At 46.5% G+C, this 19,533-nt stretch overlaps 1 pseudogene; it reads right to left on the reverse strand.

Annotated features, from left to right (window-relative positions):
* Positions 1–3,983: 3,983 nt before the first annotated feature.
* LOC134984642 (oocyte zinc finger protein XlCOF6.1-like) lies at positions 3,984–13,905 on the reverse strand (annotated as a pseudogene).
* Between the last annotated feature and the right edge of the window lie 5,628 nt (positions 13,906–19,533).

Genomic DNA, 19,533 nt, shown 5'->3' on the forward strand with positions numbered 1-19,533 from the left:
ATAGAATGGTTCTTAATTATCTTACAGCAGTAACAGGCGGATATTGTGTTACATTAGCAACACAGTACGGCATAAAGTGTTGCACGTATATCACAAATAGCACCGAGGATCCGGTAGAGGTCATAGACCAAAAGATGGACGATATTCTGCAACTAAAGTGGGAATTTCGTCGAAAACACAATCTCACCCTTGCTGCTGTAGGTAATGAGCTGACTGGTTGGGTGTCATGGTTGAACCCGCAAAATTGGTTCTCCGGTTTAGGAGACTGGGCCCAAGGAGTCATAATGGATGTTGGAAAGTTTCTCCTATGTATCTTAGGTGTTGTTATATTTATTGGATTGATATTTAGATGCGGGCAGGCTTTAATGAGGTGCAAACAAAGTACAAGAGTGATGAGCTTAAGGAGTGAGGAAACTGTAATTAACCTGGATTTGATTTATGACCCAATGATAGAAACCAGGATGTGATGAAAATGCGATTATACGGTCCGTTTCTTTCACCTGTTTTTCTGCTTTTCTCCAAGATACAAAGACCCCCATGAACGAGGAAGCTGACGAGACGAGATGTATACAGACAACAGACAAGCACCAAAGAAGAAGATTTGACAACTTTAAATATGGACACTTGATGAACTTTGCCATGGATCCCCAGTTTCCCTAGTATTTTTAAACTCACGCTAGCCCAACATTTTTTGTAAATCTGATGGCACTGACAAAGCTATTTGCTCATGCCCAAGGAGCAATACAGCGCAAAGAAGACGACTCTCAACAGATACCGAACACAACTTCAACTACAGATGTACATTTCCCTGACATAGAATATCATTGCATTTTTCGTAAGTGTTCTTTATCTTCATCTCTACAACCCTCAGGTAATGACACACATAGACGATAGGGAATACAGGCACAGATATCAGCAACCACATACCTCCCCCATTCATGTATCATCAACTAAAATGTGCATCCCCATTTTTGTTACAACCACAGCCGAAATGAGCTCGGTAGAGTTTGACAGCCCATCCACAGACCCTTAGTACGGGATAAGAAGGAATTCAAATGTATACTTCGCAATACCTCGAAGCTTGATTTACCACACGTACGGCACGATGATACATGACCCTCCAAACATGGACTCATACACACATACTTCTGCTTTCTCACTAGGTCATACCCTCTTCACACCTACTCCACTCTTCTTCCTTACCCCACCATGGAAATCAATTAACCCCTGACTTACATTTTTCTCCTTTTGAAATGTTTTAGAAGGTGGCAGTTATTATTGACTGCCAAAGGGTGGACTGTCAAAGTCAGAAAAATGTCTCTATGCACGTTGCCATATTTGCACCGCACACTGGTCCGCGCTGCGCATGCGTACGCTCTCCCGTGAAGGCGCATACCCGCAATAGCGTGCACTCGCAGGCGCGGTATGCGTATTTACGGTAGAGTTTATGTAGTCGTAGCGGGCGACTCATTCGTTACATATTTTCACAATTAATGTAGTTTATAGATCATGATCCCTTTGATAGTTTCTGAAAGTTTGGTTAATATAGAAGGTCCTGGTTTAAAGGAATCCCTCTTTGTGTTGTACGAAGGGTCTAACAAGAATCATACAGCAGTGTTTGGTACCCATCGGAAGAGTATTTAATTAGCAATATTCCGGCGTTGGTTTGGAGCGTATTAATCGCTCGTGCGAATTGTTATGGACATAAGAAGTTTATGTCCATTTCTATTATTTACCCATACTCAGGTATGCGGCGGGAAACCCAGTTTCCCACCCACCTGAGCTGTTGGAAATCGTCACAGCCCACCTGTATGAATCAACCTATGACCTTTTGTTGTGATACAGGGCCGAATTCCTTCATCCAATGGACAATGGGATTGTAGGGACTATGAGATTGCATTGTGTGTGGGGCATAAATAGGCAGGCCGACCATATCCAACTTCACTCTCATCAACGGTTTTCTGCTGATAACCGGGAGCTGGATATCGAGGCGCATGCGATCGTTACCCTTTGTGCGTAAGTTTTCTCTCCGTAATCATTGTCTTACTGTGAGCCAATTTCTCTCATCTCTCTCCATTTCTCTCTCCCTCTCCTTGCTCTTTTCTATCATATCTCCCCTAGACTAGTATTGTAATTGTATTAGATAGTATTGTATTTTGGTTAGGAAGTCTTTGTTATATTGCAGTGTATCATTTGTACTGTTATCCCCTTTTACAAGTATATTAGATATAATACAGTTAATAGGCTTTGGACCCTAAACCAGTATCTGTGTATTGCTTATAGTGTTAAGTGTTCACTTGAGCGTCGGTGACGCTCAAGCAGCTTTGTAGTTAGTCAGGTTACACAAGGTTGCACTTACACCCTGTATTCACATTAAGGTATTCTGTGTATTTCATAGGTATAAGGTTCAGACATAAAGGTATAGCATTGTGAGCGTCTGCGCCGCTGGTGATCTCCTCGTGGTCTCGAGCGTCCGCTACGCCATAGCGAATCATTACTCTAGTCATAACCAATAACGTGTCCTGTGATCACTGGGCCGTGAGCGAACGTGACGCTTGAGCGTCTCGCTTACTGCTGAGCGATCGTTACGCAAATAGCGTACCTTTACGGTACTTCTTAAGTAAGCAGCGTACAGTGTTCTTAGACTTCATAAAGGGTTGTTTATACGACTAAGGAATTTAGCATTGTCAGTGGAAAGACCTGCTGGTGAGAAAATGGTCAACTCAAGCGGAACGTGACACGTCACCAGCTCCTCCTTCATTTTCTCCAGCAACTGTGAGGAAAAGGATAACATTTCCGAGCCCACCCGCTGGACACAAAAGTAACAACACAAGTGACACAGTAACAGGAAATTGTTTCTGTCACCATAGCGACAATTATCTGGAAATAAGATAATACACAGACACATAAAAAGACTCAACGGAAATCTTTTGTTTTTAAACAACTTTATTTCATATCTTTAATACACAGATTTTTCTCTATATTTTAAACTTAAAAAATACTTTACTCTGCACAACATGGATAAAATATCCTTAAAGCACAGAAACAATTCAAGTTACATTATAGTATTGCAGGTAAGTAAAACAGATACATATCAGGAGAACCAAAACCCTATGGGGGTCATTCAGACCCAGCCGCAATAGCAGTCCGCAGCAGTTTGCTGGTGGTGACAAAATGCACATGCGCAGCGGCCGCGCAGACACACACATTGCGGTTGCATCCCTGAGGGGTGAATGCGGGCGGGCCGGGACCATTTTCCAGGGGCTGCGTGATGTCACATCTGCGATCATCTCTGATTAACCCCCTATAAGCTTCCAGAGTGCACCTCATATCTCATCTTTTCCAAGTTACTACAAATGATGAGATCGGTAGCAGCACTACTTTCAGGATTATTACACAGAACACACATAAAGGCTGACACAGCAAATAACCGTAACACATACAAGGGATTCATTAGAAATAAGGAAGCATAATCATCATTAAGTCTAATAGTAAACTGATTCTGTGCGGGACCCATACACCTTTACTGCTTCCAGTATCCCCTGGTACTGCACTGTGGCCATCCACCCTGTCTCCCCACTCTACTGCCACACAGCTGGTCTCCCCCCTACTACTGCCACCACCCTGTCTCCCCCCACTACTGCCACCCGCCCTTTTTCCGTCCACCACCCTGTTTTCCCCCAGTACTGCCACGTCTCCTTCCACTACTGCCACCCACCCTGTCTCCCCCCCCACTACTGCCACCGCCACTACTACTGCCACTGCCCGTCTACCCCCACAACTGCCAACCGCCTTGTCTCCCCCCACTACTGCCACCGTTCTGTCTACAATACTGCCACGTCTCCAACTACTGTCACTGCACTGTCTTCCCCCATTACTGCCACCCGCCTTGTCTCCCCACACTACTGTCACCACCCCATCTCCCCCCACTACTGCCCCATCTCCCCCCAACTGTCACCACCCCACCACCCTGTCTCCCCCACTACTGCCACCACCTTGTCTCCCCTCTGACAACTCAGTGCTGCTTGAGGACAAGATTCTCACAGACACTGCCTCCGGCAGCCCCCACTAGAGCACTAGTGCCACCACCCTGTCTCCCCCTCTGACATCTCAGCACTGCTTGAGGATTCTTAGTACTGCTGGTAACAGTCCTTCATCTGCAGGTGGAAGTTAGAAAGCAGGGCAATAAGGAGGCAGAAGCTGCTTCTGGTACCATGGACCCTGGTCATGGTGGGCTGAGTCAGTAAGATTATGTAATAGTCACCATATTACAGGCAGCCGGTGAAGGGAGCAGAGAATGGGTGTTATGTGGCAGGAACGGGCTGGTTAGGTAACAGCCTGGCTGCTGCATTCTGTACAAGCTACAAGCGGTGCAATTCTTTTGCTGGGAGACCCAGGTAGCGGACATTGCAGTAGTCTATGCGTGATGATACAAGTACATGTATGAGTGTAGGTAGATCTTCTGAGAGAATTACGTGCTGGAGTCTGGCTATGTTCCTCAGATGAGGATCTAATTGTGGCAGATACTGATGTCTAAGTGTCACTCCACCATCCAGGACACCAAGATTCCGCAAATGATCAGCATTCTGTAACTCTGAACCCCCAAGCCCGGTTGGTTTGCAAAGCTGAGCTGTAGCCCTGCCCTTTGTTGGTGAGCTTCTACCATAATGGCCTGTTTCACCAGGACTGAGTCACAGCCAACTAGCATCACCCACACCTGGAGCTCAGCTAGACAACCATTTAGGATTGGTACTGGGTTCTCAGTACCCGGAACAAAAGACAGGTCATCTACATAGCAGTGGTAGATGAGGACACGACATCTGATTATTTCACCCTGCGGTAACATGTATATTGCAAAAACATAGGAGAAAGGATAAGAAACTTGAAGAACAACGCATGGCAATGAGTATACTTCAGAAGATTAAAATGGTTCCTCATCTGAGTGATGTCTACTGTGTGCAACAAGAGCTGATTTATTTCTCAGAGTATGAAAATGACCTCTCACCTGTGTGACTTTGCTGATGTCTAACAAGATTTGATTTTTGCGTATAACATTTCCCACACTCAAAACATGGAAATGGCCTCTCACCTGGGTGACTTCGCTGATGTGTAACAAGTTGTGATTTCCGTGTAAAACATTTCCCACACTCAGAACATGGAAATGGCCTCTCACCTGTATGACTTCACTGATGTGTAACAAGTTGTGATTTCCGTGTAAAACATTTCCCACACTCAGAACATGTAAATGGCTTCTCACCTGTGTGACTTCTGTTATGTTTAACAAGATCTGATTTGTGTGAAAAACATTTTCCACACTCAGAACATGGAAATGGCCTCTCACCTGTGTGACTTTGCTGATGTCTAAGAAGATCTGATTTCTGTGTAAAACATTTCCTGCACTCAGAGCAAGAAAACCACTTCTCACCTGTGTGACTTCTCTGGTGTATAACAAGAGCTGATTTGTTTGCAAAACATTTCCCACACTCAGAACATGGAAATGGCCTCTCACCTGTGTGACTTCGCTGATGTATAACAAGATGTGATTTGTGTGTAAAACATTTCCCACACTCAGAGCAAGAAAATGGCTTCTCACCTGTGTGACTTAGCTGATGTGGAACAAGTTGTGATTTCCATGTAAAACATTTCCCACACTCAGAACATGGAAATGGCCTCTCACCTGTGTGACTTTTCTGATGTGTAACAAGATTTAATTTCAGTGTAAAACATTTCCCACACTCAGAACATGGAAATGGCTTCTCACCTGTGTGACTTTGCTGATGTTTAACCAGATTTGATTTCCGTGTAAAACATTTCCCACACTCAGAACATGGAAATGGCCTCTCACCTGTGTGACTTCGCTGATGTGTAACAAGTTGTGATTTCTGTGTAAAACATTTCTCACACTCAGAACATGGAAATGACCTCTCACCTGTGTGACTTCGCTGATGTGTAACAAGTTGTGAGTTCTGTGTAAAACATTTCCCACACTCAGAGCAAGAAAATGGTTTCTCACCTGTGTGACTTCTGTTATGTACAACAAGATGTGATTTCAGTGTAAAACATTTCCCACACTCAGAGCAAGAAAATAGTTTCTCACCTGTGTGTCTTCTGTTATGTACAAGATGTGATTTCAGTGTAAAACATTTCCCACACTCAGAACATGGAAATGGCTTCTCACCTGTGTGACTTCGCTGATGTGTAACAAGATATGATTTCAGTGTAAAACATTTCCCACACTCAGAACATATCAGTGGCCTTTCACCTACCTTACCTGTGTGTGGGTTAATAGGCTTTGTGTTCTGTGTAAAACATATGGCATCTATAAAACAGGGAAACACTGTATCTACTCTCAGAGCTGTAACAGGTGCACCAATATCAGAGTGATCAGGAGAACATTTCCCAGGATCAGAGGGATCAGCTGATAGAGCTGGATGTATAATTGGGGTAATAGGGTTATCTCCTGGAGAATCCTGTCTACTGTCATTATCTTTTATGTCACAATCCGGGGATAACATTAGATGTCCTTCTGAGATATTCCTGCTTGTGTGTCCATCTGCTGGAAATAAAATACATTATGGAAATGTGAAATTTTCTGTAACAATATTAATCTTGTAAACAATAGGAGAAAACGACTCTCTGGGACAATTGTGTGTGTATATTAAAACATAACTTTTAATGAAGGCTTTATAATATTGTGTCTCAGACTATCATTAGGTCCACCCTCCTGAGAACATCACAATAACAAATGTAATATTATAATAAGACTTAGATGTATCTCTCTCTTGTACTGGTAACTAACCATGAAGTATAAATGGAGATGTATTCACTCGCCAAGTCCTATGTCAGCACCAATGTAAAACAATGGATGGGGAACATATCGTATGAATTGGAGATTCTAGATGAACAATAACATCAGTCATATGAGCTGATGGATCAGAGAAATGTCTCCTAACGTTACTCCTGGAAGCATTGGTAGCATTCCGTTATGTGTGTGCTCATACGCTGGTAAGCCTGTACAAGTGTTACTCACCCTTATATAAGGTATATTGCTACAGCAGAGTAGGTGTGGAACAAGGTACTTTACATGCAATACACCATATGATACCCTGTAATTATTATCATCATCTGCTAGGTTATAATCTACATTCTCTTACGTCCTAGAGGATGCTGGGGTCCGTTTAGTACCATGGGGTATAGACTGGTCCTTTGGGAGCCACTAGCACTTTAAGAGTTTAATAGTGTGGGCTGGCTCCTCCCTCTAAGCCCCTCCTACCAGACTCAGTTTAGAAAATGTGCCCGGAGGAGCCGGTCACAGCTAGGGAAGCTCCTAGGAGTTTTCTTAGTTTTTTATTTTCTAGAGATAGTTAGGTTACAGGAAGGCTGCTGGCAACAGTCTCCCTGCTTCGTGGTACTTAGGGAGGGGGGAAGGAACCAACATCTTGAAGAGTTAATGGTTCTCTACTCCACTGACAGGGCACTGAGCTCCTGAGGGTGCTGATCGCAAGCCCATGAGGTGACTGCTCACTTCCGCAGCACGGCCGCCACTACCTAATAAAGGCAGAAGAAAGAAAAGTGGTGAGTATAGCGCCGGCGGCCCGGTTAGCGGGTCACCAGTGGGTATGGCGGCACAAGGGTGGGAGCGCAGCTCTGACAGGCTGCGCTCCAGGAAGGCTCAGCAACACACAGTGTAGGCGCTTTGAGGGGCGTCCTGAGCCAGCGCGGATAAACCCTACACTGGTCACGCAGATAACAGGGGCTAATCCCCCTGTTATCACTAAAATCCTCAGGCCAGTATAAACAATTAGTGCTGGAAGCCACGCACCATTACAAGGGGCGGGGCTTCCTCTCAGAGCGGATCCAGCACTCACCAGTGCCATTTTCTCCCTGCAGATCTTAGGAACTAGGACATTGACAGGGAGTGCTGCCCTCCCTATTAAGGTTAGTCAGAGCCGGGCTTTTATCATAATAACTGCCTACAGGGGCGCTGTGTGGCTGGCTCGTTATACACTGTGACTCTCTGAAGGTACTCTGGGGGAAACTGTGTCTGACATTTTCCTGTGTGTGTGTGTGTATATCCACATTACCATGTCTAAGGACTCTGAGTCCTGTGCTGCAGTGTGTATCTTCTCCTGAGGAGTCTATTCCATGTACTCAGGACTGCAATGTGCTGTCTCAGCCTTCTGAATCCGAACCCCCATGGGTGGATTCTTTAAGGGGAATGATATCCCAGATTTCAACAAGGATGTCACATACTGAGAAAGAGATGCAGTGTTTTGAGACAATCTGAAGTGGGTTTGAAGTATTCAGCTCCCACTACTTCATCTAAAACCACACCTATATACCCAAAAAAATGTACACTTGCCCAGATAATGCAAGCTGACACTGATACCGACTCTGATACGCTTCTGTATCTAGGCTGTCTAAAAAGATGGTTTTACCTGTTCCTGGTTCAACCGCCATAAAGGAGCCGGCTGACTGCAAGATTGAGACTACGCTCAAATCACTATACACTGCTACAGGCATGGCTTTAAGGCCCACTATTGGTTGTGCGTGGATCTCTAAAGCCATAGTAAAGTGGTCAGGCACCTTACTAGAGGACTTATATACTATGGATAGGAGTGACATTGACTTGTTTTTACGTCACATACAGGATTCTGCAGGTTTCATGGTGGAGGCCATGAAGGACATTGGCCTGCTACTTCCATGGCTGTCTCAGCACGCAGAGGACTCTGGATACGCCAATGGACTGCGGATTCAGAATCCAAGAAAAGTGTGGAGAACCTGCCATTCACAGGTCAGCCACTATTTGGGGACGCATTGGATGCGTGGATTTCCACGGCGACTGCGAGTAAGTCGACATTTCTTCCCTCCGCAGCAGCCCCAGCTAGGAAGTCTTATCCTTAATCTACACTGCAGTCCTTTTGGACCGCAAAATAAAAAAAAATCCAAACCCCCTCCAACCTTCTTTAGAGGAGGTCGGGGAAGATCCAAAAAACGTGCACCAACAGGTTCCCAGGAACAGAAACCAGGTTCTGCTTCCTCTAAATATTCAGCATGATGGTGGACCTCTCAGCCTGGAGATCACGTCTGGGCGTCATCATGCCTAATCCCTGGGTGACGGATATTGATACCCAGGGGTACAGACTGGAGTTTCAGGAACTCCCACCTCACAGATTCTTCAAACCAGGCTTACCAGCTTCGCTGACAGAAAGTGCTATCCTACAGGAAGCCATTCAAAAATTGGTACGAACATATGTCATTGTTCCAGTTCCACCTTACCCAAAAACCAAGGGTTATTACTCAAACCTGTTTGTGGTACGAAAACCGGACAGTTTGGTAAGGCCTATATTGAACTTGAATTCGTTGAACCCCTACTTGAGGGTTTTCCAATTCAAGATGGAGTCTCTGAGAGCAGTGATCTCAGGTCTGGAGGAGGGGGAATTCCTAGTATCCCTGGATATCAAGGATGCGTACCTTCACATTCCGATCTGGCCACCTCACCAGGCCTATCTACGGTTTGCACTACAAGACTGTCACTATCAGTTCCAGACGTTGTCATTTGGCTTCTCCACAGCACCGAGGGTGTTCACCAAGGTCATGGCGGAGATAATGCTCCTCCTACGCAAACAGGGAGTGAACATAATTCCATATCTGGATGATCTGCTGATAGAGGCATCTTCCAAGGAGAAGCTGTTGCAGAGTATTGCGCTCTCAACTCAATTACTCTGGGATCATGGGTGGATCCTGAACCTTCCAAAGTCACATTTGGAACAGACAAGGAGACTGGCCTTCCTGGGGATGATACTCGACACGGAAGTGCAGAGGGTGTTTCTACCAGTGGAGAAAGCGTTGGTGATGCAATCAATTGTCAGGGATGTCTTGAAACCTCCCCGGGTATAGGTTCATCAGTGCATTCGCCTTCTGGGGAAGATAGTAGCCTCCTACGAGGCTCTACAATACGGAAGATTCCATGCACGGTTCTTCCAGCTGGATCTCCTGGACAAGTGGTCAGGATCGCATCTTCACATGCACCAGCAGATACGCCTGTCGCCGAAAGCCAGAATTTCACTCATCTGGTGGCTGCAAACTTCTCACCTGCTTGAGGGACACAGGTTCAGGATTCAGAATTGGGTTCTTCTAACCACGGATGCAAGCCTCAAAGGTTGGGGAGCAGTCACCAAGGGGCAAAACTTCCAAGGAAAGTGGTCAAGCCAGGAATCTGTCCTTCCAATAAACATTCTGGAACTAAGGGCCATATACAACGGCCTTCTACAGGCGGCACATCTTCTGCAAGATCGAGCCATTCAAGTTCAGTCGGACAACGTCACAGCGGTGTCCTACATCAACAGTAGTGGACTTCCTCAGCAGACACGATCTCCATCCAGGGTGGGTGGGTGGGGTTTCAGAGATTGTGGGTGCTGTTGGCAATCAAGCCTGTATCAATGTATGCATTTATATTTAATCAGTACATATTTGGCTGCAAAGTATCCTAGCTGCATAGTATGTTAGTGTTAAGTATGAATATATGACCTTTGAAGATACTCGGAGATAAACAGGAGAGGAACAGAAGGACAGCAGACTATCTTCCCCAACTGCAATCAACATCCTACAGAGTAACCTAATCCAGTACCACCAATGCCTGCAGCCCGCACACTGACCTCCCTGTCTGATTACATACCAGCCATACTGCTCTCACACATTGCTTTCTACTCCTCATTTATACTCTCTACAACCACTGTGTAACAATCTCAGCCTTTCCGTTCCGTCCATTATTTACCAAAAAAAAAAAGTTTTTCACTGTCTGCTTTTACTACATCCCCCTTCTCATTGTCCATTCTATATTACACCCACTCCATTCTATATTATTAATCTGAACAAGACTACTGTACTGGAATTATGGCTCCTCGATCCTGTCCCATACCAATCCTCACTGCTAGGTAATCCCCCCCCCCAATTTCCAGACCACCCACACACACATTCAGAACCCTGCCAACCTGATCTTCATCTCCCCTGTCCCCTCCCTTCCCTTCTCCTGTGCACTCTGGAATGCTAGATCAATCTGCAACAAGCTGCCAACTATCCACGACCTCTTCATCTCCCACTCTTTTAATCTTCTCGTCATCACTGAAACCTGGCTCTCCTCCTCTGACACCACCTCCCCTGCTGCCCTCTCCTACGGAGGCCTCTCCTTCACCCACACGGTCAGACCTGATGGCCGCTAGGGTGGAGGCGTGGGCATCCTTCTCTCCACAAACTGCACCTTTTTTGTCATCCCACCTGAGCCCTCCCTCACCTTCTCCACCTTTGAAGTCCACACTATCTGCCTCTTCTACCCCATTCACCTCCATGTGGCAGTGATCTACCGCCCCCCTGGCTGCTGTTCACCTTTCCTTGACAACTTTGCTGCCTGGCTTCCCCACTTTCTCTCCTCCGACCTCCCCTCTATCATCCTTGTTGACTTTAACATCCCTATCAACATCACTAATGCAGCTTCCACTAATCTTCTTGCACTTTCCACCACCTTTGGATTTTCTCAATGGTCTTCCACCCCTACTCACAATCTCGGCAACTCCCTCGACCATGTCTTCACCCACCGATCTGATCTCTGATTTCCCTAACTCTTCCTTCATTCTCTCTGACCACTATCTACTTTCACCCTCTCATCTTCCCCTCTCCTCTACACGCCCAGACCCAACATCACCAGACGCAATCTCGGGTCTTTCAACCCCGCTACCCTGTCCTCCCTCGAGACTTTCCTCTCTCCTCTTTCCACCATGACCTGTCCCAACCAGGTAGCCACCTTCTGTCCCAACCCTGGCACACCAAACTAACATGATTCCTACAAAAATGTTCACACTCCGCAGAACGCTCCTGGAGGAGATCTCTCTGGCGGACTTCCTCCATTTCAAGTTTATTCTCTCCTCCTACAGCTCTGCTCTTTCTCTCGCCAAACACTCTTCGCTTCTCAGTCCTCCAGTCCACGCCGACTCTTTAAAACTTTAAAAATTTTCCTCCGACCCCCTCCTCCTGCCTCACTGTCACTGACTTTGCCTCCATCTTCATCTCCAAAATTGTGGCTATCCAAAATGACATCTACTCCCGTCAACCCTCTGCTGCCCCCATCATCACTCCCCTCCATCTATCCCACCCTGTCCTGCTTCCGTCCCACCTCAGACAAGGAAGTCCACTCCCTCATCTTATCCCTCCTCAACCTGCCCCTTGGAACCCCTCCCCTCCCGTCTTCTCCGCTCCCTCTCCCCACTGCCTGCTCCCACCTTGCTCACCTCTATAACCTATCGCTCTCTACCGGCATCTTTCCCTCACCATTCAAATATGCTCTGGTGTCCTCTAGTCTCGAAAAAAACAACCTCAACCCTTCATCACTCACTAGCTACCGACCCATCTCTCTTCTCCCAATCGCCTCCAAACTACTTGAATGACTGGTCTACAGCCATCTCACAAGCTACCTCTCTGACAACTCCATCCTTGATCCACTACAATCTGGATTTTGCCCACTCCACTCCACCGAGACTTTTTATTTTTATCTTTATATCCTGTGCTATGTATGCGATACACCAGAGATTGTGGGGCGGTGACTGGTAAGATATCTGGGCTGGTAACACAGTGACATGATGTGAGGGGGAGAGCAGGAGTATAATAGGGGCTGATGGCTCCTGATGTATGAGATACACCAGAGAGTGTGGGGAGGAGACTGGTCAGATCTCTAGGCTGGTAACACACAGTGACATGATGTGAGGAGGAGAGCGGGACTATAATAGGGGCTGATGGCTCCTGATGTATGAGATACACCAGAGAGCGTGGGGAGGAGACTGGTCAGATCTCTGGGCTGGTAACACACAGTGACATGATGTGAGGGGAGAGGAGGAGTATAATAGGGGCTGATGGCTCCTGATGTATGAGATACACCAGAGAGTGTGGGGAGAAGACTGGTCACATCTCTGGGCTGGTAACAGAGTGACATGATGTGAGGGGAAGAGCAGGAGTATAATAGGGGCTGATGGCTCCTGATGTACGAGATACACCAGAGAGTGTGGGGAGGAGACTGGTCAGATCTCTGGGCTGGTAACAGCCAGTGACATGATGTGAGGGGAGAGCAGGGGTATAACAGGGGCTGATGGCTCTTGATGTACGAGATACACCAGAGAGTGTGGGGAGGAGACTGGTCAGATCTCTGGGCTGGTAACACACAGTGACATGATGTGAGGGGAGAGCAGGGGTATAACAGGGGCTGATGGCTCTTGATGTATGAAATACACCAGAGAGTGTGGGGAGGAGACTGGTCAGATCTCTGGGCTGGTAACACACAGTGACATGATGTGAGGGGGAGAGCAGGAGTATAATAGGGGCTGATGGCTCCTGACTCCCCTACTGGGCAAATACAGTTCCCTAATTTGTACTGATAGAGGAGGGTGTAGGATAAGAGATTGCTGTAGTGACTGAGCAAGGAGAATATACGACTCTTTTCTGTAATAAGTGTTTATTACTCACCTGTGCTGGTATCTGTAGGGATTTCCTCCTCCTTACACTGCTGATCACCCCTCACATACGTCTCTTCTTCTCCCTCTATATCTTCTGCCTTTATATCAGTCACATACGTCTCTTCTTCTCCCTCTATATCTTCTGCCTTCATATCAGTTACATACGTCTCTTCTTCTCCCTCTATATCTTCTGCCTTCATATCAGTCACATACGTCTCTACTTCTCCCTCTATATCTTCTGCCTTCATATCAGTTACATACGTCTCTTCTTCTCCCTCTATATCTTCTGCCTTTATATCAGTCACATACGTCTCTTCTTCTCCCTCTATATCTTCTGCCTTCATATCAGTCACATACGTCTCTTCTTCTCCCTCTGTATCTTTGACTTTAATATTATTTAATTGGGCTTCACCCTATATAAACCACCAATAAAAGAAGACTGTAATAATTGTTGATTTCAGTAATAGATTAAACAATACAGATATAATGACACACACAGCTGCAGACACGTTCCCTGGTGTTACTGTATAATGCCCCATTCCCAGCAGTCACCTCTTCAGTCATCACCCAGACACGTCCCCTGGTGTTACTGTATAATGCCCCATTCCCAGCAGTCACCTCTTCAGGCATCACCCAGACAAGTCCCCCAGTGTTACTGTATAATGCCCCATTCCCAGCAGTCACCTCTCCAGTCATCACCCAGACACAACCCCTGGTGTTACTGTATATTGCCCGATTCCCAAGCGGTCACCTCTCCAGTCATCACCCAGACACATTCCCCGGTGTTACTGTATATTGCCCCATTCCCAGCAGTCACCTCTCCAGTCATCACCCAGACACGTTCCCTGGTGTTACTGTATAATGCCCCATTCCCAGCAGTCACCTCTTCAGTCATCACCCAGACACGTCCCCTGGTGTTACTGTATAATGCCCCATTCCCAGCAGTCACCTCTTCAGGCATCACCCAGACAAGTCCCCCAGTGTTACTGTATAATGCCCCATTCCCAGCAGTCACCTCTCCAGTCATCACCCAGACACAACCCCTGGTGTTACTGTAAATTGCCCCATTCCCAAGCGGTCACCTCTCCAGTCATCACCCAGACACGTCCCCCGGGGTTACTGTATATTGCCCCATTCCCAAGCGGTCACCTCTCCAGTCATCACCCAGACACGTCCCCCGGTGTTACTGTATAATGCCCCATTCCCAGCAGTCACCTCTCCAGTCATCACCCAGACACAACCCCTGGTGTTACTGTATATTGCCCGATTCCCAAGCGGTCACCTCTCCAGTCATCACCCAGACACGTCCTCCGGTGTTACTGTATAATGCCCCATTCCGAGCAGTCACCTCTCCAGGCATCACCCAGACACGTTCCCCGGTGTTACTGTATAATGCCCCATTCCCGGCAGTCACCTCTCCAGTCATCACCCAGACACGTCCCCCGGTGTTACTGTATAATGCCCCATTCCCAGCTGTCACCTCTCCAGTCAGCAACTGAATGATCTTCTTGGTGAGTTCCAGGATCTTCTGATCATTGTGTCTCTCATGTGTCAGTGAGTGAGGTGGAGGCACCGTGATGGGGCTCTGGGTTCTACTCAGTCCTCCTGATACAGGGGGATGGCTGCTGGGTGTCTCATACTCATTGGATGTCTTCTTCACTATTGTGTAATCCTGTGTAATGGTGGAGACATCAAATATCAATATATACACTCCCAGATCCCCTCACCTCCCCAGTCATGTCCCTGTATTATTACTATAGATATGTGATGTCACTGTGACACTCCCAGATCCCCTCACCTCCTCAGTCATGTCCCTGTATTATTACTATAGATATAAGTGATTTTTCTGTGACGCTCCCAGATCCCCCAAACTCCCCAGTCATGTCCATGTATTATTACTATAGATATAAGTGACATCACAGTGACACTCCTAGATCTCCTCATGTCCCTGTATTATTACTACAAATATAAGTGACGTCACTGTGACTCTCCCAGCCCCCTTCAATTCCCCAGTCACGTCCCTGTATTATTGATATAGATATAAGTGATTTCACTGTGACGCTCCCAAATCCTATCACCTTCACAGTCATGTCCCTGTATTACTACTGTAGAGATGAGTGACGTCACTAAGAAGCCCCAAGATTCCTTCACCTCCCCATTCAGGTCCCTGTATTATTACTATAGACAAAAGTGACATCACTGTGACACTCCCAAATCCCCTCACCTCCCCAGTCATGTCCCTGTATTATTACTATAGACAAAAGGTGACACTCCCAAATCCCCTCACCTCCCCAGTCATGTCCCTGTATTATTCCTATAGATATAAGGTCACTGTTACGCTCCCAGATCCCCTCACCTCCCCAGTCATGTCCGTTTTATTAGTATAGATATAAGGTCACTGTGATGCTCCCAGATCCTCTCATCTCCCCAGTTATGTCCCTGTATTATTACTATAGATATAAGGTCCATGTGACACTCCCAGATCCCCTCACCTCCCCAGTCATCTCCCTGTATTATTACTGAAGATATTAGTGAGGTCACTGTGACAGTCCCAGATAAACTCACCTCCCCAGTCATGTCCCTGTATGATTACTATAGATATAAGGTCACTGTGACGCTCCCAGATCCCCTCATCTCCCCAGTCATGTCCCTGTATTAGTACTGTAGATATTAGGTCACTGTGATGCTCCCAGATCCACTCACCTCCCCAGTCATGTCCCTTTATTATTACTATAGATATTAGGTCACTGTGATGCTCCCAGATCCCCTCACCTCCCCAGTCATGTACCTGTATTATTACTCTAGATATAAGGTCATTGTGATGCTCCCAGGTCCCCCTCACCTCACCAGTCATGTTCCTGTATTGTTAATATAGATATAAGTGATGTCACTGTGACACTCCCAGATCCCCTCACCTCCCCAGTCATGTCCCTGTATGATTACTATAGATATAAGGTCACTGTGACGCTTCAAGACCCCTCACCTCCTCAGTCATGTTCCTGTATTGTTACTATAGATATAAGGTCACTGTGACGCTCCCAGATCCTATCACCTTCACAGTCATGTTCCTGTATTATTACTATAGAGATGAGTGACGTCACTATGAAGCCCCAAGATTCCTTCACCTTCCCATTCATGTCCCTGTATTATTACTATAGACAAAAGTGACATCATTGTGACACTCCCAAATCCCCTCACCTCCCCAGTCATGTCCCTGTAAAACTATAGATATGTGATGTCACTGAGACACGCCCAGATCGCCTTACCTCCCCTCTCATGTCCCTGTGTTATTACTATAGATATGTGACATCACTGCGCCGCTCCCAGATCCCCTTTCCTCCCCAGTCATGTCCCTGTATTATTACTATAGATATAAGTGATGTCACTGTGACGCGCCCAGATCCCGTCACCTCCCCAGTCATGTCCCTATATTATTACTATAGATACAAGTGATGCGATGCTCTAAGACCCCCTCACCTCCCCACTGACATCGCTGTATTATTAGTATAGATATGTGACCTCACTGTTACGATCCGATTCCCTAATCTCCCCAGTCATATCCCTGTATTATAACTATAGATATTAGTAATGTCACCGTGACACTCCCAGATCCCCTCACCTCCCCAGTCATGTCCCTGTATTATTACTATAGATATAAGGTCACAGTGATGCTCCCAGATCCTATCACCTCCCCAGTCATGTCCCTGTATTATTACTATAGATATAAGTGATGTCACTGTGACACTCCCAGATCCCCTCACCTCCCCAGTCATGTCCCTGTATTATTAGTATAGATATAAGGTCATTGTTACGCTCCCAGATCCACTCACATCCCCAGTCATGTCCCTGTATTATTACTATAGATATAAGTGATGTCACTGTGACACTCCCGAATCTTCTCACCTCCCCAGTCATGTCCCTGTATTATTACTATAGATATAAGGTCACTGTTACGCTCCCAGAACCCCTCACCTCCCCAGTCATGTCCGTTTTATTAGTATAGATATAAGGTCACTGTGATGCTCCCAGATCCTCTAATCTCCCCAGTTATTTCCCTGTATTATTACTATAGATATAAGGTCCCTTTGACACTCCCAGATCCCCTCACCTCCCCAGTCATGTCCCTGTATTATTACTGTAGATATTAGTGAGGTCACTGTGACACTCCCAGATAAAATATAAGGTCACTGTGACGCTCCCAGATCCCCTCATCTCCCCAGTCATGTCCCTGTATTATTACTATAGATATAAGTGATGTCACTGTGACACTCCCGAATCTTCTCACCTCCCTAGTCATGTCCCTGTATTATTACTATAGATATAAGGTCACTGTGACGCTCCCAGATCCACTCACCTCCCCAGTCAGCAGGTAGATGATCTCCAGGGTGATATTTACTATCCTCTCAGTCCTGTGACTCCTGTCCTTGTCCATCCTCGGTGAATCAGAGAGAATACAGAACGTGTGATGTGTAATAAAGACTCCGTTCCTCACAACTGGAGTTCCTGGAATAAATATAACACATAAAACATATTGCACATGTAACATAGTAAATGTGGAATAGAGTGGTCATTAAGTCTCCTATTTCTCCACAGCCATAGGGTCCTGGTCAGTGTCTCCGAGGTTCCTGTGACCCAGCCCCATAAGGCTATACTGCATAGTGGGCCTGATCTAGAGTGTAGCGCTATTGTGGGTGGAGTCACGATGAGCTGATGTTCGCTACACCGCTCATGTGCACGACCCATACGGAGCATGTGCGCTATGTGTCCTGAGTTGTCAGACGAGTATGGCTGCAGCCATGAAGTGGTGTAAGGGTGAGAATTGGTTGTGAAGGGACAGGGTCTCCTGAGGGAATTTTCATGGCCTCATTCATGGAGCTGCGGCGTACAGTCTCTGTGACCTCAGGTTTCACACATCCAGCCGATGGTGTAGCAAAGGTGGCAGGAGACAGGCAGTGGAAAGGCGGCAGGAGACAGGCAGGGGAAAGCCTGCAGGAGACAGGCAGGGGGAAGGCTGCAGGAGACAGGCAGGGGAAAGGCTGCAGGAGACAAGCAGGGGAAAGGCTGCAGGAGACAAGCAGGGGAAAGGCTGCAGGAGACAGGCAGGGGAAAGGTGGCTGGAGACAGGCAGGGGAAAGGTGGCTGGAGACAGGCAGGGGAAAGGTGGCCGGAGACAGGCAGGGGAAAGGCAGCAGGAGACAGACAGGGGGCAGGCGGCAAGAAACAATGTGGCAGATGTATTAACCTGGAGAAGGCATAAGGAAGTGATAAACCAGTGATAAATGCAAGGTGATAAACACACCAACCAATCAGTTTCAATATGTAAATTAACAGTTAGGAGGTGATTGGCTTGTGCGTGTATCACCTTTCATTTTTCACTGGTTTATCACTTCCTTATGCCATCTCCAGGTTAATACATCTGCCCCATTATTTGTTCTCAGGAGATTGAATAAATTCTTAATCATTTGTAATAAAAGTTGAAGTTTTATTCTTTGAGAATATCTCATTATTTCTTCACAAGAGTGCGCCCACAAAGAAGTCCACTTTCTTTCTCTTGTCACTGTGGCACTCCCAGGTCCCCCTCACCTCCCCAATCATGTCCCTGTATTATTACTATAGATATTAGTGAGGTCACTGTTACATTCCCAGACCCCTCATCTCCCCAGTCATGTTCCTGTATAATTACTATAGATATAAGTGATGTCACTGTGACACTCCCAGGTCCCCCTCACCTCCCCAATCATGTCCCTGTATTATTACTATACATATTAGTGAGGTCACTGTTACATTCCCAGACCCCTCACCTCCCCAGTCATGTTCCTGTATAATTACTATAGATATAAGTGATGTCACTGTGACACTCCCAGGTCCCCCTCACCTCCCCAATCATGTCCCTGTATTATTACTATACATATTAGTGATGTCACTGTGACGCTCCCAGATCCCCTCACCTCCCCAATCATGTCCCTGTATTATTACTATAGATATTAGTGAGGTCACTATGACATTCCCAGGTCACCCTCACCTCCCCAGTCAT

This window comes from Pseudophryne corroboree (genome assembly GCF_028390025.1).
Source record: "Pseudophryne corroboree isolate aPseCor3 chromosome 3 unlocalized genomic scaffold, aPseCor3.hap2 SUPER_3_unloc_7, whole genome shotgun sequence".
Lineage (NCBI taxonomy): Eukaryota > Metazoa > Chordata > Amphibia > Anura > Myobatrachidae > Pseudophryne > Pseudophryne corroboree.